Raw genomic sequence first — 12,608 nt, 5'->3', positions numbered from 1 at the left:
TGCTAACATCTGCTGCACTTGACATCTTAGACTACTCTGCCCTCATTTTTTCCACTCACATTTGGAATCATTATACTATTTCTGTGTTTAGATCACATTAAATTTTATGAGATATAGCAATAAAATACATAACAAATGATTATGGATTTTATAATAAATGTATTTAAATAGAATATGAAATACGGCTCCAAGTGGGTGCCTTAATAAAGTTTAGTTTCCATTTACAAGTAAAAGTATATTATAATGAGAAAAGTAATTAAATGATAATAAGTATAGAAAAATGTATTTAACATTGTATAGGATAAATAGAGTATCTCCAGTGTTGGATAATAACAAAACACTTAACTAAAATGCATCATGCTTTACATTTCTTGTACTCATGTGCAAAGTTTAAATGAGTTGAGTAACAAAAACTCAAGTTCTATGTCAGGTTTATAGGGCAAAGCTTGCTTATTTAGGAGCTTATAAGTGGTATAACTAGAATCTATGGGCCCCCACTGTAAAATAAAAATACAAAGCACCAACCCACAATAAAATTTCCCTAGTAGGTCCCATGCACTTCAGGGCCTTTACGTAGCAACAAGGTCTGTTTACCATAAAGTATATATCTAATGCACTTTCTTCTAGCAATATGAACCCTTTGTACAACCCTAAACAAATAATTCTGTTTTACTGGATGTTGTATTAATTCAGGGTAAAACAAATGCGTTCATTTATGTTCGCAATCACAGTCGGCAACTTGTGATTTTTCCCACAGTCAGTTGCACCTAAAACCACTTCAGCGTCAAAACGCACTCCTTGCAATTCTGTATAGATGTGGTTGGTGCTGCTCAATCTTTCCTGTCTTCCCTTTCCGACTCGGGTGCCTCCTCTTGATCAGGTGGTAGCGCCAGGGTTCACATGGCACCCTTTGTTAAAGCAACCAAAATATTTACTGGACACCTGTCTAACAGCAAAACTTCGTATTGGTTGCTATGGGTTACTGCACCTGGGCAAACTTAGTGCTTTTTGTTACATAAAGGTGTTTAGACTTAAAGAAATCCAAAAAATAGGAAAAAAGCTTCAGCAGGTTTGCTGCAAAACATTTATTGTGGGTAGTGGTAACGCAACATGTTTCACTTGATAAAGGGTATTGACCCGAAACATGTTGTGTTACCACTACCCACAATAAATGTTTTGCAGCAAACCTGCTGAAGCTTTTTTCCTATTTTTTGGATTTCTACAATTGTATTTGGTTGCAGCACAGAGCAACAACTAGGAACTAAAGCTTTTTTTATACAAAGTTCACCAACAATTTTTTTATTTTTGTGTTTAGACTTAAAGTAAAATTGCACCCTTTTATGCAAGGGACATTTAAAGCAATATAAGTGCAACATGTAATGTCCAATCGGTGCTGTATTAGGCAGTTGTTACTTGCATTAATCTGAATTGCAATTGCATCACTGTGCTATAATTTCTGGTCAGGGTTTGCCATGCTGTAGAGCAGTGATCCCCAACCAGTGGTTTGTGAGCAACATGTTGCTCCCCAACCCCTAGGATGTTGCTCCCAGTGGCCTCAAAGTACGTGCTCATTTTTGAATTTTGAATTGGCTTGGCACAAGTTTTAGTTGCATTAAATCCAGTGTAAAGCCAAACAGAGCCTCCTGTAGGTTGCCAGTCCACATAGGGGCTACCAAATAGTCAATTGTAGTTCTTATTTGCACCCCCAGGAACTTTACCCATGCTTGTGTTGCTCCCCAACACTTTTTCCATTTAAATGTAGCTCACGTGTATAAAAGGTTGGGGATCCCCGCTGTAGAGGTTTGTTAGTTTTATATGAGTAAAGTGCTAGAAATATGCTTTTGGGTTATTTTATTCTTTTTTTGAAATGGCATCTGCATTAAATTTAAGGTAACCTTTTCCCCCATCCCCTCCTTATGATTTCTAGCAACATCTGTAAGCCTCATGCCTGGAATTTTGGCAAGAGCCCACTCTGTTATCAGTTGCATTTCATTATTTGCTGAGGCAGAGAATGGAAATAAATTTAAACTCATTCATTCACAGATTAATGCAGTTACAGGGACTTGTGCTTTGAATGTTACGGGTAATGTTTCTGTAGATATAGGAAATCTCACATATAAAAATACTATGATGAAATGGATGTATGTTCATATCTAATGGTTGCTGTTTATTGTTAAAGTTATCCTACTTTTGATGTTGGCAGTTTTGGAATAGCTCCTTTGGGGTTTATGGTTTTGTTAAGATTTCTTTGTACATTTATATTATCTTTGATCTTATGAAAACCCTTTTTCTGCCTGTGGTTTATTCTGGTGTTAGCCCTGCTGTGGTGGATATGTTTTCTCTGCACCCTATGATAAATAGATGACACTTATTTTATCATGTTTATAATTCATCATATCTTCTTTGTCTTTGGGGGGATTCATAGAGCATGAAAAATATCGGGAGCCTATCTTTTTAACTGAAAACGTCTGTTGTTCTCAAATAGTTTCCAAGGTTTAACTTTGCAGCGCTTTATACTACAGGGCATTTTTGCCCCTCCTACTTTCATTTTGTCTCAAATAAATTGTAAAACATTACATTTATAAATACAGAACTTATAATACCGGTACTTTTTTATGTGAAACTTTTAATTCAAAGTATGACATTATTTATTAAGTTCCTGTAAGATTTGCTGTTATGGCATGTGTACTAGCCTATTTATTAGCAAAACATCTAATTTATGTAAAGTATGCTTCTTATTTTCCAGAAAATAGTTTGCCCCACAGATATAGATATACTTGACTTCCCTTTACCACCCACATGAGATAAGGTTGGTAAAATTAATTTCTTTTAAAAAAGGCATCCCTCAGGGGAGTAAGTAAGAAATTTAAGGTGGAGTCCCACACCCATCTAATTCAGGAGTTTGTAATATTACCCATTAGGATACAGAAAAAAACTGAAAAGCACTGTGTGGACTATGGAAATCTCAACTCTACCAGAAATAACAGTACACTCTTAAAAGAATTTCAATATTGTTGAAGACTGTGTACCAGCACAGATAATTTCTGAAGGAAAAATAGGTCTCAGTTGCCCAAGATACATTTATTTCTCATGTCAAATGTGCCTTGATTCTTGGCACTTGCTTCACCTGCTGTTATCGGTTCTTTAGATTGCTTATGTTACCAATCAACTGATTATCTTTAAAGCTGACTGTTTTGGCATCCAGTTGGTATAGCAAATAGTCTGTTCTTTGGATATCTAAAATATCTGAATTAAGTGGCGGGTAAAATGGAAAGCACAATAGTGATGATAACTAGCAGCAAATTTTAATGTTAATGGTCAAAAGGAAATATATCATTAACTGCTCAAAATTGGAAGCTATAAGAGTTCATTGTATGGGAGATGTTCTTGCAGTAACTATAGTCTCATTTTGCCTCCTTATTGTTTCACATGTGAAACTACTAAAATGTTGTTGGACCATATTATTATAGTTTTCCCTGGAGAATCTACAGTTTATGGTTGGACAAAGGCACGTAGTAGTGTGAGAAAAAGCTAGTACAGGTATGGGGTCTGGTATCCAGAAACCTCCAAATTATGGGAAGGCCATGTTCTATATACTCCATTTTAATAAAATAATTAAACATTTTAAAACATATTTTTCTCAGTAGTAATAAAACAGTACCTTGTACTTGATCACAACTAAGATATAATGAATCCTTCTTGGAGGCAAAACAATTCTAATAAGTTTAATTAACCACAGGTCCTGAGCATTCTAAATAACAGGTCTAATACCTGTCGTTGTCCATGCAGAATCTGAAAAAATACCTTCTCTTATACTCACTTTGTCAGAAAAAAATCTTTTTTTTTGGGTTGGAAAACACATAATGGAATCCACCTCTGCCCCTAAATATTATGAAAGAAAAGCCATAAATGTAGCAGCAAAAGAAATAGTTAAAAAAGCATGTGTTAACAGGCAAGGTTTCTGGAAACTCCTCTCCATTTATTAAGCCCTTACATACAGGTAACACTCACAAACTTTCAAAGACAGAACACCTCTGTCACATGATTGGTTTTCTAAAACACAGAATCAAGTTACAATGCCTTTTGATTTATACAGTGCATGGAATTTAATGGTATACCCCTATCCCAATCCTCTTTACCACCTGCACAAGTTCAGAGAACTCTGAATTAATTTATCCGACAAAAAGACATTTTTACTTTATTCACCTCTTCATAGAAGACAATTACATTTGTCTAGCCATGTTAACAAAAAATCATAGTATTCTGATTTGAAATGTATTTCTGTATCTTATGCTTTATTACCCCCTCCGTTCATTCCTACCACCAATGTCAATTTAACAGGCCTATAATTTTCATGCTGACAGTGGGATCCTTTTTGAATAATAGCACCACTTTAGCAATTTGCTAATCTTATTATTGTTTTGGCAATCTAGAGTGCAACTCAATTAGAATTGTTTGGCGAATTCCATCAGGTCCTGAATCTTTGTTTACTTTCACATGTTCCTCATGGAAGAATTAATCCAAAATCTTTTTTTCAACCTTTGAATAGAAATATCTGATTTTTGATTTCTGACATGAGTGAGAATGTTCTGTTCAGCAAGCCATTGCATTTTAAAAACAATGATTTACTATTAGAGTAATCTGATCTATCAACAAGTTTCAATTTAATTCTCATTGGAATTTTTCAAGATTTATTTCTGTTTTATGTCTTCATTAGCATTATATATGGGAGTGGGGACTACATTGTATCGTAAAAATACGGATCGAAATACTGTCCTTCATGCTCACAGCTTCCACCCACCCGCTGTGATTAGGTCAATTTTTAAGAGTGTTCAGGATTAATACTGACTTTGCAACTGCATTACAGCAAGTCAATGAAATGTGTGATTGCTTTATTGAAAGGGGTTATTCCCTGGAGTTCCTGAACACTGAGTTGGAGAAAGCAGAGAAGAATATTTGTGGTGGATGTTCGAAGGCTACACGTACAGGTACTCAAACAGACTGGATCGTATTTGTGAGTGATTTTACGCCTGTAAGCCATGATGTTAACGTGACAATCAAAAAACATTGGCCAATCTTACAATTAGATTCTGGCCTACCTTTTGCCCAAATGTCACCCCCCGTGTGTGCATACCGATGGGGGCGTTCCTTAAGGGACATGTTGATGGTAATTGACTTGAAATCTGAGCCGTCAGGAACATGGTTGAGGACTGGTAAACCTGGATGCTTTAGATATGGCAACTGTAAGACCTGCAGATGTTTGATTACAGGAGCTACTTTTGCCCACCCACATACTGGCAAAAGATTCTCGATCCGATACAGGCTTTCTTGCACATCAGAATACGTTATATATTGCATTATGTGTCCTTGTGGCCTTTATTATATAGGAAAATGCATCACTATGTTCATGGATGAACAATCATAGATCAGTGATCCGTTCGGCTTTGATGTTTGGAAGCTCTGATATTCCACTGGCGAGACATTTTGTACAACATGAACATTCACTACCTATGTTGAGAGCAATTTTAATTGATCATATTCCCCCTTTGGTACGTGGTGGAGATAGATCTAAACTTCTTTTACAAAGAGAGGCTCAATGGATCCAGAGACTTGATACCATCGCTCCCCGGGGATTAAATGAGATGTTTTCACTCTCTTGCTATAATTTATATATAGTTGGGTATGGTTCCCATTGATGATATCTGGTGATATCTGGAGACTTGGTACTTTAGTGGTATTGAAATATTTGACAATATTTTTACTTTTGCGCTCTAACATCCTAAATAGACGGTGTTGGTCCCCATTAATGAATGTCCCTTCTGTGATGCTAGTTATTGTGACCATTGTGTTACCTGGGGTAAATCTAAATGTTTTATCTAACTTATTAGTGGGTCTTGAATAACTATGAATTGTTGGAGAATATATCTAACGGGATGTACATTTTTTGCCCTATATGAACTAACTGGATTAATATGGCGCCTAATGGTAGATAATAGGCTGCTATCTCTATACAACAGAGATGATAATTATGGTGTATATACAAATAGATTGACTTGTGCACAAAAATGATTCAAATGTTTATTTTTTTCAGTATGATACTTTGGGTCCCACAAATACTGGTTTCCTTTTTTCCCTCTTTTTGATATGATGTTTTAAATGTTATAACTTGTGGAGCTCTTCACAATTTATTATGTCACTAACTCTATCTTATTTATTTTTATGACACCTATGGGGAGATTTATTAAGACACGAATACTCGGAATCCGATTTTTTTGTAAGCATTTTCATGATATTTGCGATCTTCAGATTTTATCGTATCCAATCCGAATTTTTCCCATTCGGGATTCGAACTCGTGTTTTAATGAATGTGCCTCATGCCGTGAGTGCTTTCTAAGAATTGATATGAGTTTTAGAGGTTAGCACCCGGCTATTGCTTTTTGTTGTGGTGAGTGCCGATATTGGGAGATTATATATATATATATATATATATATATATATATATATATATATATATATATATATATGCTATGTCTTCCTTAGCAATAAAAATTGACAATTTGCTTATCAAATGTAAACATTTATTGTATTTTTGTGAGGTTGCTATTATTTTTATATTTCACGGTAAGGCATGGTAGAGTACAGCACTCTGATGTATTCGTACATGCAGATCTACTGACAAATCTACTGGAAACTTACTGTATGTCATCTCTGCCTCGTAGGATCCTACCTTGTTTTTCATATGCATAATCAATTCATTGTGCATCTAAAGCAGCTAGTTTACAGGTACAGGTATAGGATCCATTATCTGAAAACCTGTTATCAAAAAAGCTCCAAAATACGGAAAACCCAAAATTAATAATTACATAAAAATTAAGATTTTAAAAACTGATTACCTTTTTTCTCTGTAATAAAACAGTAGCTTGTACTTGTTCCTAAGATATAATTAATCCTTATTAACCCTACAACGTACGGCAGTAAAAGGCTTTATCTGCCAACAAGGTGCACCGTACGTTATTTGGCAGATAAAGGTACTCTCTGCAGAAGCGATGACGGCCCCCTGGGCAACAAGCCAGTCATGACGGCCCTGCGACGTGATCGTTGCAGGGCCGACCTCCAAGCAGCAGACGCGATCGCTAGTTTAGTCTTCACTTCCTGCTTCCTGTTCGCCCCCAAGCACCGGCCCGGATGAAGACTGCAGCAGGAGGACCAGGACTGCGATCCCTGCTTCAGGACAGGTAAGGTGGGGTTTTTTTTGCACTTAGTGTACACACACTCACTTACACTCACTTGCACACACTTTCATACATTTACATTTAGCAGTTTTTGGTTGTTTTTTTTTCATTTTGCACACTTATATACACTAATATACACACTTACACACTGTCACACAACTTTTACACATGTACACACATGTATACACAAACACTTTTAAAAAAAAAATTTTTTTTTACCACTTTGTTTTTAGTTTCTTTTCCCTAAAAACTGTATATTTTGACAGCGTGACTATTGGATCAGATATTCTGACCACTAATTACACTGTCGTGTGACTTATTTTGTCATTTCACTAATTCGCACAATTTTTGTGGTTTTATTGCATTTTTATCCCTGTATTAGTATTTCTGATGTTTTTAGCATAGCTTTGCCATGTGTAACACATAATACGCTGTCAGGGGGCTCTGTGTGCAAAAGCTGAGTTGGCAGGCGAGAAATCCATATGCGCTATTTTCATTTTGGGGTCAGTACATACCGCAGACTTTGGTATATCTATGCATATTGGGCATCAAACTGTTCAGTAGACCTCTGGTGTTCCTATTTGGGGTGATTTGCCTTTGTACACAAGCAATTGTGTGAGATAAATGCAGCAAATTGCAAAATTTTTAGGCGATTTTCTGAAATGTCATAAAAACCACTAAATTTAGGAAAGCTTTGCAGATTGGTACTTTGGTGTACAAAGGATTCTTTACCGATGTTGGATTTGTCAGAATGTGTACTTTCCAAAACTATATGGTTTTCTGGGTTTTTCTGTATAGTTAGGGGTTTCTTTTACGGCACATAATATGCTGTCAGGGGGCTCTGTGTGCAAAAGCTGAGTTGGCCGGCAAGAAATCCTTATGCGCTATTTTCATTTCGGGGTCAGTACATACCACAGACTTTGGTATATCTATGCATATTGGGCATCAAACTGTTCAGTAGACCTTAGGTGTTCCTATTTGCCTCTGTATGCAAGAAATTGTGTGAGATAAATGCGACAAACTTCAAAATTTTTAGGCAATTTTCTGAAAAGTCATAAAAATCGGCAAACAGGAAAGCTTTACGGCTAGGTACTTGGGAGTAAAAAGAAATGTGTACCCATTATAGATTCGGGGGAATGTGTACTTTCCAAAAATATATGGCTTTCTGGGGTGAGTGTACTTTTTTTGTACCAATATCCCACATGAAGGATGTAAATGTGTTGATTTTGCAGGAGCTGAAATGACAGATCATATGGGGGTATGTTCCCATTGGGGCCCCTACATGCCACATATTTGGGTAAACCTATACATATTGGGTATCAAACTGTTCAGTGGACCCCTGGCATTCAAATTTAGGGTGTTTTATCTTGGTACCTAATGCTATGTGGGAGATAAGATGCTGCAAAGGGGAAGCTTTGAGGGGATTTTTGGAAATGTCATCAAAATTGCTACATTTAGAAAAGCTTTGTGGCTTGGTACTTTGGAGTAGAAAGACATGGGTACCCATTTCATATTCGGGGGAATGTGTACTTTCCAAAAATATATGACTTTCTGTGGTGAGCGTACTTTTTACTAGCTTTATCCCACATACAGTATAAAGATGTAAATGTGTTGATTTTGCAGGAGCTGAAATTACAGAAATGATAGATTATATGGGGGTATGTTCACTTTGGGGCCCCTACATGCCACATACTTGGGTAAACCTATACATATTGGGCATTAAACTGTTCAGTAGACCCCTGGCGTTCAAATTTAGGGTGTTTTATCTTGGTATGACACAGATAAAGAAGTACATATGCTCATAAGGAGGAAAATTTTATCATCAGATCTCACCCATGGTATAGTTGGGCCCAGGTGCTCATGCCCCAGACCTTCAGCTAGATAGGCTAACATCAAAATAGGCAGGCACTCAAAAGGCAGACACGAAAAAGTGAAGTAAAATCACAGTATATTTATTTAAGCTAACACATGATACAGCAAGCCTTACCCGTTTTGTACCCTGCGGTACTTAATCATAGGCTGACATAGGCTCTGCCATTTTTTCTATTTGAAATCCTGGAGTGCCTGCCTATCTTGATGTTTGTGATGTTTTATCTTGGTACCTAATGCTATGTGGGAGATAAGATGCTGCAAAGTGGAAGCTTTGAGGGGATTTTTGGAAATGTCATCAAAATTGCTACATTTAGAAAAGCTTTGCTGCTTGGTACTTTGGAGTAGAAAGACAAGGGTACCCATTTTAGATTCGGGGGGGAATGTGTACTTTCCAAAAATATATGACTTTCTGTGGTGAATGTACTTTTTACTAGCTTTATCCCACATGTAATGATGTAAATATGTTGCTTTTGCTGGACAGAAATGATAGATCATATGGGGGTATGTTCACATTGGGGCCCCTACATGCCACATACTTGGGCAAACCTATACATATTGGGCATTAAACTATTCAGTGGACCCCTGGCGTTCATATTTAGGGTGTTTTATTTGGTTACTTTATGACCTATAGGAGATCAGATACTATAGACTGGAAGCTTTGAAGTGATTTTTTTTAAAAATTTCACAAATTTTAATATATTATATAATTATATAATAAAAACCAATAACTTTAAGAAAGCATTGCAACTTGATAGTTTGGAGTAGACAGACAGTTTTGCCTATTCTGGATTCCCCAGAATCTGTTCTTTCCAGAAATGTGTGATTTTCTGGGATAAACCTTCTGTTAGTGGATTTTTTGTCCTTGAAATCTAAAGTATGCAGCTTTGTGAAGTAGTGCTTTGGAAATTTGGTAGTGTACTGCTGGGAGTTTTTAACCTATACAAGTGAGAAATCTTCATAAAACTATATATATTTGGTATTGGCACTTTCAGGAGACATAGGACTTTCCAAATCAGTATTTTTGTGCATAAAATAATTTTTGTTTCTGGTAGGTGTGTTTATATTATGGAAAATGTGATTTTTTAAAATTTTTTTAGACATTTAGAAGCCTATATCTTGTTGCAGAATTGGAATTACACCTTGGCTTATTCTCTTGCCACTGATCGAATGTAGTCTACTTGATTATGTGCCTGCAATGTCTATGGGACTGTATGTTGGGGGAAACACGACAGATGCTCTGAGACAGAATGAGAGGGCAAAGATTCACTATTAAGAACAAGAAGACAGAATGTCCAGCCGGGGCATATTTTAACAGTTCCAACCACAATATTAATGACGTTGGGGTCACTACTAATGGGGAACTTTAAATCACAGAGGGACAGAAAAGTGGAGGCAGAGGTGTTTCTGGCCCCTGAGGCTGTCTAAGGCAGTTCCTGTGATGCCACCTCCTTGGCCTGCACTTACCTTTACAGCACCATAGGGGGTCCTAGGGGGCTGAATTACTAGTGTAGAGAGTGCAATTGTGCCCTCTGCACTAGCAAAGCCAAATATCCGTTTTAAATACCAGAAATTCTGCTCTTAAAGTTACCAGGAGCCACTTTTTGCCACCCCTGGTAACTCCGGGGGTGCTACAACCTGAGGTGAGTTTTTCAATTCGCCTTATGGCAGCACCACCCCTGCGTGGGGGAATATAAATGTATGGAAAAATTTGACATGTCAGAGTCCTACTTTGATGTAACTGCATCCTAATGTGTATATATGTATATATATCTTAAGGTACTGTTTTAGAAATTGTAACATTATGCCTGATGAAGAGATGTAATTTTTTCTCGAAAGCTTGCATTTTTACATACAGTATAACAGTTAGCTAATAAACGGTATCACGTTAAGATTTTTTTATTTTTCTGAACTATGGCTAACACAGTATAACAATCTACTACCGGAATGGGACCTGTTATTCAGAATGCTTGGGACCTGGGGTTTTCTGGAAAGTTCCGGGATCTTTCCATAATTTAAATCTAAAGTTTGTTAAAAATCATTTAAATATTGAATAAACCAATAGGATTGTTTTGACTCCAATAAGGATGTCTATGGGAGAGTCTATGGGAGAGTCTATGGGAGATGGTCTTTCCGTAATTCTGAACTTTCTGGATAATGGGTTTCCTGATAAGGGATCCCATACCTGTACAAGCAATTTTTTTAAATAAAATTATTTTTGTTAAAACAGTTTTGTGTTTTACATACATAACATATCAGCTGTAGTGATGAGCAAAATTATTTGCAGGTATGGATTTGCATTTTGCCATTGGTGGATTTATTCATGAAATGGGCGCAAAAATTTGCCATAGAAAAATTCGCAGCACAACAAAAAAGGAACAGTAACAGTAACACAAAAAAATTAAAGTTTACCAAAATAATTAAAATATTATGTACTGTTGCCCTGCACTGGTAAAAGCTGTGTATTTGCTTCAGAAATCCTACTATAGTTTATACAATTAAGCTACTGTGTAGCCACGGGCCAGCTTAAATAGGGCTAAATGGCACAGGTTACATAGCACATAACAAATAAGCTCTGCAAAACAACATTATATTCTACAGAGCTGTTATTAGCTATATAACCTTTGTAATTAGATAACATACAGTACATGATCACAGTTACCTAATTAAATATAGAATCTTGCCTGGAGTTTACATTCTCCTTTAGTGTTACTTTGTTATGAGTTATTTGCATCTGTGTTACCATTTCCTGATTGTTCTGTTTGCTATTTTTATTATACTGTCCCAAACGAGCCTGTGGTTTTAGAGAAAAATAAATCAGAATTGAACATTGTTCTGAGTAAGTTTTTTTGTCTCTGTTTGTAGCATTACAAATGACTGCCCTGATTGTTCCCTGGTTATACTGCATAAACTTCAGTTTAATAAAATGATTTCTGAGCTTGAAGCAGATTTTGAGCAATTATGTCAGGAAACAGCCATGATTGGGCTATTTGCTCACACTTATTGCTTTTTACAGATTCCTATGCAACCAATGAAAAGCCTGGGAACAATCTGTTCTTCATATTCTAGACACCAAACTTTTTTTGCAACCCTAGATTGCAGTCTGTAAATCACATGTCGGGAACACATGTTTTCTTCTCTCGTCGTGTGCCTCATGTCAGAGCCAAGAAATGTTTGAAAACCAAACAAAATCTGATGATTACAACAAACAGATGTTTACAAATTACTGGGATTGAATCAGTCGATACGTGTTTGCTTGATTTAAAGATTCAATAAGGTATTCAGAGTCTTGGCTCATTTTGGGTAATTTTGTATCACTCTTTGATTTGTATAGTTGGTATTAGCATGATCAAACCACAGTTAAATGAAGTGAGAAAGATTCAGAGAGGCATCAGTCAGTCTTAGCACAATTAGTGGTATTTGTGGTGATTGTTTAGTGATAAGCAGTCTATACTAATACCAATGATAATGCAGTGGTCCCAAGCAAAGTACATGCACCTTGATATA

The sequence above is a fragment of the Xenopus tropicalis genome, chromosome 2, assembly GCF_000004195.4.
Source record: "Xenopus tropicalis strain Nigerian chromosome 2, UCB_Xtro_10.0, whole genome shotgun sequence".
Lineage (NCBI taxonomy): Eukaryota > Metazoa > Chordata > Amphibia > Anura > Pipidae > Xenopus > Xenopus tropicalis.
The sequence above is the reverse complement of the archived record's forward strand: the minus strand, read 5'-3'. Positions refer to the sequence as shown.